At 44.0% G+C, this 13,606-nt stretch overlaps 1 protein-coding gene and 1 long non-coding RNA gene across 2 annotated transcripts in view; one reads left to right on the forward strand and one right to left on the reverse strand.

The window, feature by feature from the left end:
- LOC119252178 (patr class I histocompatibility antigen, A-126 alpha chain-like) overlaps positions 1 to 13,606 on the reverse strand; it is a 354,426-nt gene that overhangs the window by 197,174 nt on the left and 143,646 nt on the right. The gene's annotated exons all lie outside the window — the stretch shown is intronic.
- Positions 11,681 to 13,148, forward strand: LOC119251312 (uncharacterized). Its single transcript, XR_008553174.1, has 4 exons — positions 11,681 to 11,709; positions 11,826 to 11,942; positions 12,229 to 12,261; positions 12,391 to 13,148. It is a non-coding gene; the product is annotated as an uncharacterized LOC119251312 (long non-coding RNA).

Consider the following 13,606-nt stretch of genomic DNA (forward strand, 5'->3'; position numbering starts at 1 on the left):
GAATCCCTCTCCCTGGCTGGCTCCTGCCTCCCGGAGCTGCCTCCCCTGCAGATACAATGGAGAGCAGAGAAAAGACCCTGGAGACGTGGCCTTGCACCATCATGAGAGATGGACACTGAGTAAAGGTGACAAAGACACGTGTAAACCCGACCAGAGCCCCGCGTTGGGAGGAAGGAGCATATATTTTGTGGAAGCAGAGAAGTAAGAGCGCTAACAGGTCCCCTTCTATTATTTTAAATAATGTCAAAGGATGTAAAGAATGTATTAAAAACAGGGCCTTGCTGGTGGCATAAGGGTTAAGTTTCAGCAAAGTCACTGCCTAGGACTGAGTTTGATCCTTGGCCAGGGAGTAACCCACATGACACAACAGACCTCTCCTGACTCACCAGCTGTACCCCTCAGCAGTGTATGTCAGTAGATCCACCAGTTCTGTTCCCCACTCTGTCCCTGGTGAATCATCTCACCACCATCCCCCACCTCTTAACAGTTCTTCAATGCATAAATAAAATACCGCAGTTCTCAATGTATAAATAAATAAATAAATCTTTTAAATATACGTTAAAAAGAAATTAGGCATAAAGGTAGATGAATTTCTTAATATATATAATCATAGAATAAAAGAGAGCTCTTAGAAATTATAAATTTGTTCATAGAAATGAATATTCAGCAGTTGAACTGGAATATTGAAATCTCACTCCCACTAAGTCATTCAAATGGAAAAGAAATGACAAGCAGAGAGAAGACCTACAAGAATATGAGTCTATTCAGAGAAAGAAATACAAGGAATCCAAATAGGCAAGGAAGAAGTCAAACTATCACTATTTGTGGATGATATGATAATATACATAAAGACCCCTAAAACTCCACAGAAAAATCAATTCAACTAATCAATAAGTTTAGTAAAGTGGCAGGATACAAAATTAATGCACAAAATCAGCAGCCTTCTATACACAAACAATAAATCTGAAGAAGAGAGAAATCAAGAAAACCATTCCTTTTATTACTGAAAAAAAAAAAAATCGAATACTTGGGAATAAACCTAACAAAAGAAGAAAAGAACCTATACAAAGAAAACTATAAAATACTGTTAAAAGAAATAGAAGTAGACACAAAGAAATGGAAATACATCCCCTGCTCATGGATCAGAGGAATTAACATTATCAAAATGACCATCCTACCAAAAGCAATCTACAGATTCAATGCTATTCCAATTAAAATTTCAATGCCATTCTTCATAGAATAGAAAAATATTGATGAAATTCATATGGAGCCACAAAAAACCCTGAATAGCCAAAACCCTCCTGAAAAAAAAAAAAAAAAGAAAAAAGAAGGGAATGGAGGCACCACTCTCCCAGATTTCAAACTATACTACAAAGCCATAATAATCAAAATGCATGGTATTGGAACCAGAACAGACAAATGGACCAATGGACAGAATAGAAAACCCAGAAATAAACCCACGGATTTATGGTCAACTAATCTTTGACAAAGGAGCAAGAAGAATATGCACTGAGCAAAGAAAGTTTTGTTCAATAAATGGTGCTGGGAAAACTGTGGGTAGCTACAGGCAAAAGAATGAAACTGGCCTACTACCTCACACAATACACAAAAACCAACTCAAAATGGATTAAAGAACAAGACAAAAGTCCTGAAACCATAAAATATATAGAGGAAATATAGGCAAAACACTACATGACACGAACCTCAAAGACATCTTTACAGACACATCACCCAAAGCAGTGATAGTGAAAGCAAAGATAAACAGCTGAAACGACATCAAATTAAAGAGTTCTGCTCAGCAAAAGAGACAATAACCAAAAACAAGGGAAAACCCCACCAACTGGAGAAAATTTTGCACACAACACTAATGATAAAGGACTGATCACAAAAATCTGCAAAGAGCTGATGAGACTCAACAACAACAAAGAAAATAAGCCAGTCAAAATGGACAGAAGAGCTAAAAAGAAACTTCTCTGAAGAGGAAATGCAAATGGCCAACAGGCATATGAAAAATGTTCAACATCACTTTCAATCAGGGAAATGCAAATCAAAACTACAATGAGATACCACCTTACACCAGTGAGAATGCCACATATAAAAAAATTAGCAACAACAAAATGCTGGTGGGATGTGGAGAAAAAAGGAACTTTCCTGCACTGCTGTTGGAAGTGCAAACTGGTCCAACCACTATGGAAGCTGTGTGGAGATTCCTCAACCTACTAAAGGTAGAGCTTCCATATGATCCAGCAATTCCACTCCTAGGTATTTACCCAAAGGTCACAGAAACATCAATTCCAAAGAGCACCTTCACCCCTTTGTTTATAGCAGCACTATTTACAATAGCTAAGCTTTGTAAACAACCCAAATGCCCAAAAATAGATGACTGGATCAAGAAGATGTGGTACATATACACTATGGAATATTCCTCAGCATTCAAAAAAGATAAACACATGCAATTTGCAGCAACATGGATGGAGCTGGAAGGGATCATGCTCAGCAAAATAAGCCAGAAAGAAAAAGAAAAATACCGGATGGTCTCACTCATAGCAGGAATCTAGAAAACCTAAATAAGGGGCCAGGGAAAAGAATAACTATAAGAAAGAAAATATCAAAATCAGCAAACAACTATGAACCAGGACACACTAGGGGGGGGGCCGGTGGGGAAAGGAAGGGATTGGGGTCAAAATAAGGGGGTTTGCAATTGTATGGGGAATATAAAAATAAAATTTAAAAAAAAATACAAAATATTCGATAAACTATTTAGTGAATGCCTCTGGAAGAAAAATGCCATAATGATTAAGGTCATGTATGTAGAATGTTTTGAATGTGTGTGTGTGTATGGTGTGAAAAGAAAAAAAAAAAAGAATATGAGTCTGTTGATCAGAGTATTCCAATAAGTCAATCAAACAAGTGTCTAAAAAAGGAGAGTGGGAATGATGAAAAAAATCAAGAAAATTCCTGAGCATTCACAGATAAAATGTGCACATTGAGAGTCCTACCCAGGTTCCTCCTACAGAGGATGAGCAGCCCCACACCATGACGCTCCGCCAGGAACTTTTAGAATGAGGCTGGAGAAGGACAGACCTTGAACCTTCAAGAGACAAAATCAGGCCTAGAGGCCAGAAGACCCTGGAGGCCAGGCCTACCCAGTCCTCAGGGGAAGCCAGGCCAGACTCCATGTCAGGCCCAGGAGACGGGAAGCGCTGAAGGCACAGACATTCGCTTCAGCTATTCAATGGTCTCAGGGTTACTGTCACATCCTCCTCTAGTGGGCAAAGAACACTAGTGGGCAAAGGGGGAACAAAGATGAGGACACAGAGAACAGGACACAGGAAAATCAGCCACAGGGGAACAGAGACAGGAGAGAGGCCAGGGTGAGGTGAGGGATCTGGGCCTTCAGCCCTGCCCAGGTGAGCAGGACCTAGGTCCCGGGAGGCAGGATTGAGGCTGTGGGACAGGGTCTGCCAGGATGGAGCGGGCAGAATAGTGTGTGTGTGAATGTCCACGGAGATTCTGACCCTGGGGTGGTCTGGGGATGATTAGGAATGAACACAACAGGAACTAAACTCATTGAGGGATAAGAAAAGAAAATTATACCTCCAGGGAAGAAAAGTACCCTGGTCTACTCGGCTGCTCAGCTGTGACCAGTTCTCATGAGTCATAACAAAGCAAACCCTGGATCCTGGTGTGTATCTCAACAACCTGCCAGAGAGGTCCCAGGGGTACAAATGCCTGTACTGTGGATTCCGAGGGGTCACCTCCCAGGCCTTCTTTCAACTCAAAGCCAGCTCTGAAGTCTGGGCAGTGTGGGCAGGAATGTTTTCCATGGTCCTGTTTGAAGATTTCAATGTGACATAGAACAAGGGGATTAGTGACTTGACCCTGGAGGAGGAAGCCACAACTGTCATCAACAGAGGAAACACACAGAGAAAGCAAGTGACGAGGTGCTTTCAGAACAGGCCCCACATGCTCTGTGCTGGCCCAGCCCTGAAACAAGAGGCAGCTCTTCTGAAATAACACATGATTCTGGCTAAGGACATTTAAAATGTTTGAACAGGACACATCTCAGCTGATGCTGGTGTTGGCAGAGATGGACCAGGCCATCCCTAGCAGCATCTACTCAGATGTTGCCATTCACTCTCTTGTTGGCCACCTTGTTCCAGGTGTTCCCAATATCCAAATGCATGGCTAGCCCCAAATTTGACCTTTGAGTCCTCTGTTCAGTGAGATTTTTTTTTTAGCTTCTGGTTCTCTGAGCTTGTGTGGATTGGGAAAATTCAGCAGCTATAGGTACAGACTCACAGATTTCATCAGGATCAGTCTGTCATTCAAGGGTAGAACTCCTTCTAAGTTATTTCTGCTTTTCCACCAATTTCTCTTGAGTGTCCACACCTGTGCAGTTTTTGGTGAGCCAGGGATTTGACAGCCTGTATTCAGATTTGGGATCTCAACCCTCCCTCCCTTGTTAAAGTACATATTAATTAAACTTCCTTGGACATGCTGTATTTTAAGGATATCCTTAAACCCACATAGAGAAATCCATGACTTCCTTACAAAGATAATTTTATTATACATCAACCTATACATTACATAGTATTGGGAGGCAGATAATGAAATTTAAGAACATTCTACAATTGTCCTGCCCAATATGGTAGATACAAGAAACATACATGAAATATACTGAAAAGTTAAAGGTCTCAGCCCATGAGCCATATCTCAAGTGTTTAATAGCCACACGGTTAGAGGCACCATATTGTTCAGGGAACATGGAGAACAATCCCTTCTCCTAGAACATTCTGTTGTACAGCACAGCTCTTCATGCTTTGGGGATATCAAGTCAAATGCCTTAGACACACACGCATGTAAAGCGAAAGGCCAATATTATCTCTCTTAAGAGGTAATAGATCAGGTATTATCTGGATAGACATACATGTTAAGCTGGTATAAAACAAAACCAAAAGAGGTCTGGTGCCTCCAGACACAAACTGTTCCCAGTTGCAAAGGGAAACATCTGTCCCATCTCCCCTCTCAGATGGAGGACATGCTCATCCTCTCTGAAGACTGAGTTCTCTTCCAGGAGAGTCCAGGAACAAAACTCAAAGATAAGATTTGAAAGCCTGATGCCCAAACCAGGGAGAGGGATTCTGGAAATGAAGAGGAGGTAAAGGCAGAGAACACTTGGGAGACTCTCCCAGGTTCAGTGAGGAAAACATTTTTCAAAGTGCAGTCTTTGGAGCCCTTGATGTCACCTAGAACCTTTCACAGGACCCATGAGGTCAAAACCATTTTCATAACATCACTTAGACAACACTGGACTTTCACTATTTTGACATTTCCTCTGAGGTAAAACTTAGTAAGAGTGGAGACTACAGTACCAACTGCAGTAGTAGTTGTTCTTCACCACCACCTACTTGCAGGAAAAAAAAAAATCCAAATCAGTTTCACTTCAAAATGTCCTGGTTAAGACAGATTTACAAAAGAATTCTACAAAAATTCAGAAACGAACTAGTGCCTATCCTTCACAAACTCTTTCAAAAAATTGAGAAGGAAGGACAATACCAAACACGTTCTATGAAGCCAACATTACACTAATACCAAAACCAAACAAGGACCGAACAAAAAAAGAAAATTACAGGCCAATCTCTCTAATGAACACTGATGCAAAATTCCTCAATAAAATTTTAGCTATCAGAATTCAACAATGTATCCATAAGATAAATCACCAAGACCAAGTCAGATTTATTCCAGGGACACAAGAATGGTTCAACATCCAAAATCAATCAATGCAATCCAAAACATCAACAAAAAGAAATATACATATGCTAATATCAATAGATGCTGAGAAAGCTTTTGACAAATACAACACCCATTTATGATAAAGGTCCTTGAAATTCTTGGGATACAAGAAACATACCTCACATCATAAAGGCCATATATGATCAGTCCATTGCCAATATCATTCTAAATGGTGAAAAGTTAAAAGCATTTCCATTAAGATCTGGAACAAGACAAGAATGACCACTATCACCACTGCTTTTCAATGTAATATTAGAAGTCCTAGTCAGAGCAATAAGCAAGAGAAAGACATACAAGGAATCCAAATAGGGAAGGAAAAAGTCAAACTATCACTATTCACAGATGATATGATAATATACATAGAGAACCCCAAAAACTCCACAGAAAAAACTAATCAACTAATCAGTCATTTTAGTGAAGTAGCAGGATACAAAATCAATACACAAAAATCAGTAGCCTTCCTATACACAAACAATAAATCTGAAGAAGAAATCAAGAAAACCATCCCCTTTATTATTGAAGCAAAAAATCAAATACTTGGGAATAAACCTAATACCTATGCAAAGAAAACCATAAAACATTGTTAAAAGAAATAGAAGAAGACACAAAGAAATGGAAAGACATCCCCTGCTCATGGATTGGAAGAATTAACAGTATCAAAATGGCCATCCTACCAAAAGCAATTTACAGATTCAATGCTATTCCAATAAAAATTTCAATGACAGTCTTCAAAGAAATAGAACAAATACTGATGAAATTTACATGGAGCCGCCAAAAACCCCAAATAGCCAAATCTCTCCTTAAAAAAATGAAGGGACTGAAGCTATCATACACTCAGACTTCAACTGTAATACAAAGCCATAATAATCAAAGTTGCATGGTATTGGAAGAAGAACAGACACCCGGACCAATGGAACCAAATAGAAAATCCAGAAATACACCCACAGATTTACAGTCAACTAACCTTTCACAAAGAAGCAAAGAATATGCACTGGAGCAAAGAAAGGTTGTTCAATAAATGGTGCTGGGTAAACTGGGTCACTACATGCAAAGGAATGAAGCTTGACTACTATCTCACACCATGCACACAAAAAAAAAATCAAAATGGATTAACGAAATAGACATAAGACCTGAAACCATAAAATATACAAACGGAAATATAGGCTAAACACTACACGACATACACCTCAGTAACATCTTTAAAGACACATCACCCAAAGCAGTGATAGCTAAGGCAAAGATAAACAGCTAGAACTACGTCAAATTAAAGAGCTTCTGTACAGCAAAAGAGACAGCAACCTAAACAAAGAAACACCCCACCGACTGGGAGAAAATTTTTGCACACAACTGTAACGATAAAGGACCTATTACAATAATCTGATGAGACTCAACAAAAGCTGATGAGCTGATAAGACTCAACAAATAAATAATCAAGTCAAAAAATAGGCAGAAGAGCTAAAAAGAATCTTCTTCAAAGAGGAAATGCAAGTGGCCAACAAGCCTCTTGAAAAATGTTCAACATCACTTGTAATCAGGGAAATGCAAATCAAAACTACAATGAGATACCATCTTACACCAGTGAGAATGGCACATATTAAACAAACTAGCAACAACAAATGTTGGCGAGGATGTGGAGAAAATGAAGACTCCTGCACTGTTGGTGGGAGTGCAAACTGATCCAACCACTATGGAAAGCTGTGTGGAGATTCCTCAACCTACTAAAGATAGAGCTTCCATATGATCCAGCAATTCCACTCCTAGGTATTTACACAAAGGACACAGAAACATTAATTCAAAAGGGCACCTGCACCCTTATGTTTATTTCAGCACTATTTACAATAGGTAAGCTATGGAAACAGCCCAAATGGTTGACTGGATCAAGAAGATGTGGCATATATACACAATGGAATACTATTCAGCAACCAAAAAGATAAACTCACTCATGTAATTGCAGCAACATGGATGTAGCTGGAAGGGGTCATGCTCAGCAAAATAGCCTAGAAATAAAAAACGGATGGTCTCACTCATAGCAGGAATTTAGAAAACATAAATAAGGGACCAGGAAAAAGACTAATAAAGTAAAAATCAAATCAAAAACATCTATAAATCAGAGACACACTCTGGGGTGTGAGGGGAGGGAGTAGGGACAAAATAAGGAGGGTGGGAATTGCATGGGGACTATCACCAAGATAAAAATGCATACAATGTACAAAAATGAAAAATGGGGCCTCCCCGTTGGCGCAGCGCTTGAGCACTGGGTTGTGAAGCTGCCTGCAGCCTCTGCAGCCTGTTCAATCCCTGGCCTCCAGGGAGGGTCCCACGTGGTGCTCAGACCTCTTCTGCAGCCTGCTGCTCCCCTCAGCAGTGTACTTCCTCAGTCTGCCTGCTCTGCTCTCCCCTCTGGCTCTGATGAATTCTCTCGCCCTCCCACACTTCTGACTGTACCCAGTGCTTGTATAAATAAATCTTTAAAAAAAAAAAAAAAAGAAAACGATGTAAAAATATATAAAATGAAAAAAATGTCCTGGTTAAATCATGAAAGTATCTTTTCTATTTTATCATCCTGAAATCCACGTTTTTTTTAAAGGTCTGAAACCATAGCAAGGGAGTGCACATCAGGCCCATCTGCTACAGTCCAAAGGGCTGTGTCCCCGGGGGAAATGTAGGAAGTGAATTAGCCTTTTTTTTAAAGGCTATCCCATCTTTAATTGAAGGAATGAATGACTAAAACTATGGTTCCTTAGACTAGCTGAATTGGGAGACACTTTCCTGAAAATGAATGTGAGTCTGTCCCTTTTAAAAATCAACTGATGACACTTGTTGCCTTGATAAAATGTAAAACTCCCAGAGAAAACCGGAATTATGGAAAATTGAGTCCTTTCACTATAAACTTGAGAACTTACAGTACAGACTAATTTTTCTTTTGGGATCTGTGGTAAAAAATAAAACATGATTTTTGATAACTTGATCCCAGTGTAATTAACACTATATAGCTATGGAACATAATGAAACAATAGGTAACTTTTTAAAAAAAAAATCATACAATTGTACAAGATCCATTAATCTTTAAGAGAGGCCTATGGGGTTAATATAAAAGAATAGGAAATATTCAAAGACATTGTTTCAGTTTCACTTTGCAAATAATCTTTGAGAAAATATTACTTATATAGTTATAATTTAGTATGAAAGTTATAACAAAGTTGAATATTCATAATCTGAAAAGGTTATTAAAATACTATTCCTACCTATTTCCTTGAAATTGTATATTTTTTCATAGATTTCAAACAAAACATTAAATGTAGAAGAAACTATGAAAATAAAGATTTTCTAATGAGACAAAAATGACACTTGTAAAAATATAAAATGTGAAAGTTCCCCTCCTTTCATTATCCTTATATTTACAGAAAGTTGTTTTCTTAAAAATGCTTTGTTAGCACACATTGGTTGTTATTATTCTAAAGTAAAGAAGTAATAACATCTTTTAAAAAGGTTTTATTCCAGTAAAGTAAATATTTAAAGCTATAACCCACATAACAAAATTATGCATGGAATCCGTAGTAATTTGTGAGACTGTGCAGACATCCTGAAAAAATTGTCTGAGAATCGCCGACCAATTCCTGGGCCTGGACTCAGGAGACAGTGTGACTAAGGTCTTGGTGCAGGAGAGGAGGAGGCAGCAAAGTCCAGGTCTCAGGGTGTGGCTTTCAAGGTCTGAGCACCCAGGGCGCTGTCTGGGGCTGGACGGTTACTGTTGGGGATTCCCCATCTCCCCACTTTCGCGCCTTCTCACAACCTGCGTCGGTCCTCCTTCCTGGATACTGGCTCACTCCCCATTGCCTGGAGGTCTCCGGAGCAGCCAATCAGCAGCCCCGCGGCTCCCGTTCCAAAGCCCTCGCCCACCCGCCGGGACTCCGTCTCCCCAGCCCGGGTGGAGGCGCGTCCTGGGGGATGGGGGGCGCAGCCCTCCTGCTCCTGCTCGCGGTGGCCGCCGCCCCGAGGGAGACCCGGGCGGGTGAGTGCGGGTCGGGAGGGGACAGGGCGCTCCCAGAGGCGGGAGCGAGGGCGCGGGCGGGCGTGGGAAAGGCGCGACCTCGCCGCCGCCCTAGTTGTCCCCCCACCTCGGCCCCGCCCCGTCCTGGCCCCTTTCCGTCCCCGAGACCCCAGCCTCCTCTGGCCCCCCGAGTCCCGGCCATGTTCGTCCCGCAGCCGCTTTTCACTCTCGCTCGTCTTTCACCCACTTTCTGTCTCGTGGCGCCCCCTGGGACTCGAGCCCCCGAAAGGGGAGAAGAATAGCCCGGGTCTCCCCTCCCGCCCCAGGCCCCCACTCCATGAGGTTTTTCTACACCGCGATGTCCCGGCCCGGCCCCGGGGAGCCCCGCGTCATCTCGGTGGGGTACGTGGACGACACGCAGTTCGGGCGGTTCGACAGCGACTCCCCGGGCCAGAGGGCGGAGCCGCGGGCACCCTGGGCGGAGCAGGTGGGACAGGAGGATCGGGACGAGGAGACGCGGCACCAAAGGAGCAAGGCACAGTGGTACCGCGCGCAGCTGCACTCCCTGCGCGGCCTCCACAACCACAGCCAGACCGGTGAGCTGGCGCGGGTCCGGGCCGGGTCAGCACCCCCATCCCCACGGACGGGGGATCGCTCAGGGTCTCCCCCTCCAGGCTTCCCTGCAACCTGCCCGGGAACAGCCCGCGGGACTTTCACCCTGTTTCATTCTGTTTAGTTTATTCAGGATGGGAGGGCGGGCCGGGCGGGTGACCGCGGGGTGACGGGGCGGGGACAGGGTCTCACGCCTTCCAGAGGATGTTTGGCTGCGAAGTGGGCCCGACGGGCGCCTCCTCCGCGGACACAGTCAGTTCGCCTACGACGGCGCCGATTACCTGGCCCTGAACGGGGACCTGCGCTCCTGGACCGCGGTGGACACGGCCGCTCAGATCACCCGGCGCGAGTGGGAGGCCCTGGGTGAGGCAGAGAAATTCAGGAACTTTGTGGCTGGCAAGTGCTTGAGGTGGCTGCGCAGATTCCTGGAGTACGGGAAGGAGACTCTGCAGCGCACGGGTAAGAGGGGCCTGGAGGCTCCCAGGCCCCCCCCCCTGCCTGGAATAACTGCGGGAAATGCGTCCTCTCTCTAGTCCCGAGAGGGGGGACTCCCTGGGTTTCATGTTGTGCACCAGAGAGACTCCCAGAGACTCCTGCTTCTCCTGCAGGACAGTGAAGGGATCCCGTCTCTCCTGAGAAAGACAGACAGTCCCTGACATCACACGTCACCGGGTCCTTTTGACCAGGCGGCTTATTTGAGAACCAGGAGTTTCTCTCTCAGTCTTATTTCTGGTCTGAGAACATTTTTAGTTATGTGATTCCTGCTTTTCTGTGTCATTCACCTTCCACCCAGGTCAGGAATAAAAAGTCTGTGTTCCACTCCCTCTGATTCATCCTACCCTGGGTTTTCCTCCTCATTCTAGAACTTTCTAAGGAATAGGAGAATCTCAGAGATTCCCCCAGACTAGCCTGTTTTTCACATTTTATGCTTCTTCCTGCCACACGGTTGTCTTGTCCATTGTGAGGATGGTCTCATGAGGATTCTTCAGTGTCCATGGAGGAAACCCAGAGTGAATTTTCTGATTTACCACCTCAGATCCCCCAAAGACACGCATGACCCAGCACCCCACCTCTGAGGATGAGGTCACCCTAAGGTGCTGGGCTCTGGACTTCTACCCTGCACACATCACCCTGACCTGGCAGCGAGATGGGGAGAACCAGACCCTGGACACAGAGCTGGTGGAGACCAGGCCTGGGGGCGATGGAACCTTCCAGAAATGGGCGGCTGTGGTGGTGCCTTCTGGAGAGGAGCAGAGATACACATGCCATGTGCAGCATGAGGGCTGCGGGAGCCCGAGTCCTGACTTGGGGTAAGGAGGGAACATGGGCACAGAGTTTCTCAGGGGCATCAGGAGCCCTTCTGGAGACCTTCAGAGGGTCAGGATGAGGCCTGGGGCTCAGGGTCTAACCTTCCCTTCCCTTCCAGTGCCCCCTCCTCAGTCCTCCATCACCACCGTGTACTTCATTGCTGGCCTGGTTCTCGGAGTTGTGCTCCCTGGAGCTGTGGTGGCTGCAGCTGTGATAGGGAGGAAGAAGCGCTCAGGTAGGGAAGGGAGAGGGGGGTCTTGTCCACTGGGGGCTTTCATGTTCCAGGGAGAACTTGCCCTACCTGGTTAATGGGAAATACCATCCACACACATGTCTTGCCAAGGGGGCATATAGTCCAATCCCCTCCCCCACCACACCTTTTTTCCTTTCTTCATTTTTCCCAGTCCTGACCTGGGTCTTAGTCACAGTTTTGGAAACTTCCCTGTGGTGCAGGATTAGAAGATTCCTTTAGGCTTCTGACCTGACTCCTGCCTGGTCTCACAGGATGTTTCTTCCCACAGGGGGACAAGGAGGAAGCTACACTTAGGCTGCAGGTAAGGGTGGATCAGGGGTTTGGTCCCTGAGCCCCTGGGGACAGTGAAAAAGGAGCCCATGGGGGAGTCACCCCCATTAGTCCCTCCTGTGGTCTCATCTCTGACCAGGTTTGTTTTGTTCTCAACCAGGCAGCGGCAGCGCCCAGGGATTTGATGTATTTTTCAGCCCCTAAGGATCTTTTACGATGAACCTGATGAGGCTCCTGTTTGCACACCCTGGACAGTAGGGTGATGGTGTCACTGTTGTTCTTAACTGTGATAATTGAGCATTTGTTCATATTTTTATTTTTCTATTTCTGCATAGTTGTTATGTCTATGGAGGTCAATTTTTTTTTTAAGATTTATTTATTCATGCTTCCAAGAACCGGGGTATAGGCCAGATGCTCAGGAGAGTGAGAAAATTCACCAGAGACAGAGTGGGGAATAGAACAGGCAGACCGGCGAAATACACTGCTCAGGGGAGCAGCAGGTGCGACAGGGGAGGTCTACCGTGCCATGTGGGATTCTTGCCTGCCGGCTGGGATCAAACCTGCATTGCAGAGCCTGCAGGCAGCTTCACAGCACTGCGCTCAACCACCAGCACCACTTCTGGGAGGCCAAGAAGTCATTTTTTTTTTTGCTATGTTTATAACACTGTTTTTGTCCTTATTAAAATTGGGTTATTTCTTGTTGATCATTGAGTTTTAAGCATTATTTGTAAATTCTCGATACAGTCCTTTATCAGTCCTTTATCGTGATATGCAAATGTTTCCCCCCCTCTGTGACCTGAACTTCTGTATTGATGGGAAAACAAGCATTATTGTCCAGACAGAAGCATGGATATATTTTTTCAGAAGAGAAAAAATAAATTGCTAATTGGTTTTGAGCAGATACTGGCTGACTGGGATGTTGGGGGATGGAGGGGAATACTTACTTATGCATATCCTTGAGTGTTATTTAAATATCCTTGTATGAGCATGAAATATACTTTCAAAAGTAAATTACACTTCATTCCTCAATTTATAAAACTCTTCACACATCATGTCCACATCACGTGTTAAGACCAGACTGACACGTGGGTTACCAGTGAGGGGCCCGCATGTCATAGTCGCAAAGGCATGTTTTCTCTCAGAGGTCGCTCTGGTGTTGTCCGTTCTGTGGGTGTTGGACAAACGTGTAATGACCTGTGTCCATCATGAGAATATCATGCAGAGTATTTTCACTGCCCATAATGTCTTCCATGCTCCAAGGAAGCAAAAGCAAAAAGAAACCAATGGAATCACATGAGACTAAAAAGCTGCTACATAGTGAAGGAAACTCGTTAAAATGAAAAGACAGTATCAAGTTGGAGAAAATATTTGCACAT

This window comes from Talpa occidentalis, unplaced genomic scaffold, assembly GCF_014898055.3.
Source record: "Talpa occidentalis isolate TD23 unplaced genomic scaffold, MPIMG_talOcc4v2.1 talOcc4.2, whole genome shotgun sequence".
Lineage (NCBI taxonomy): Eukaryota > Metazoa > Chordata > Mammalia > Eulipotyphla > Talpidae > Talpa > Talpa occidentalis.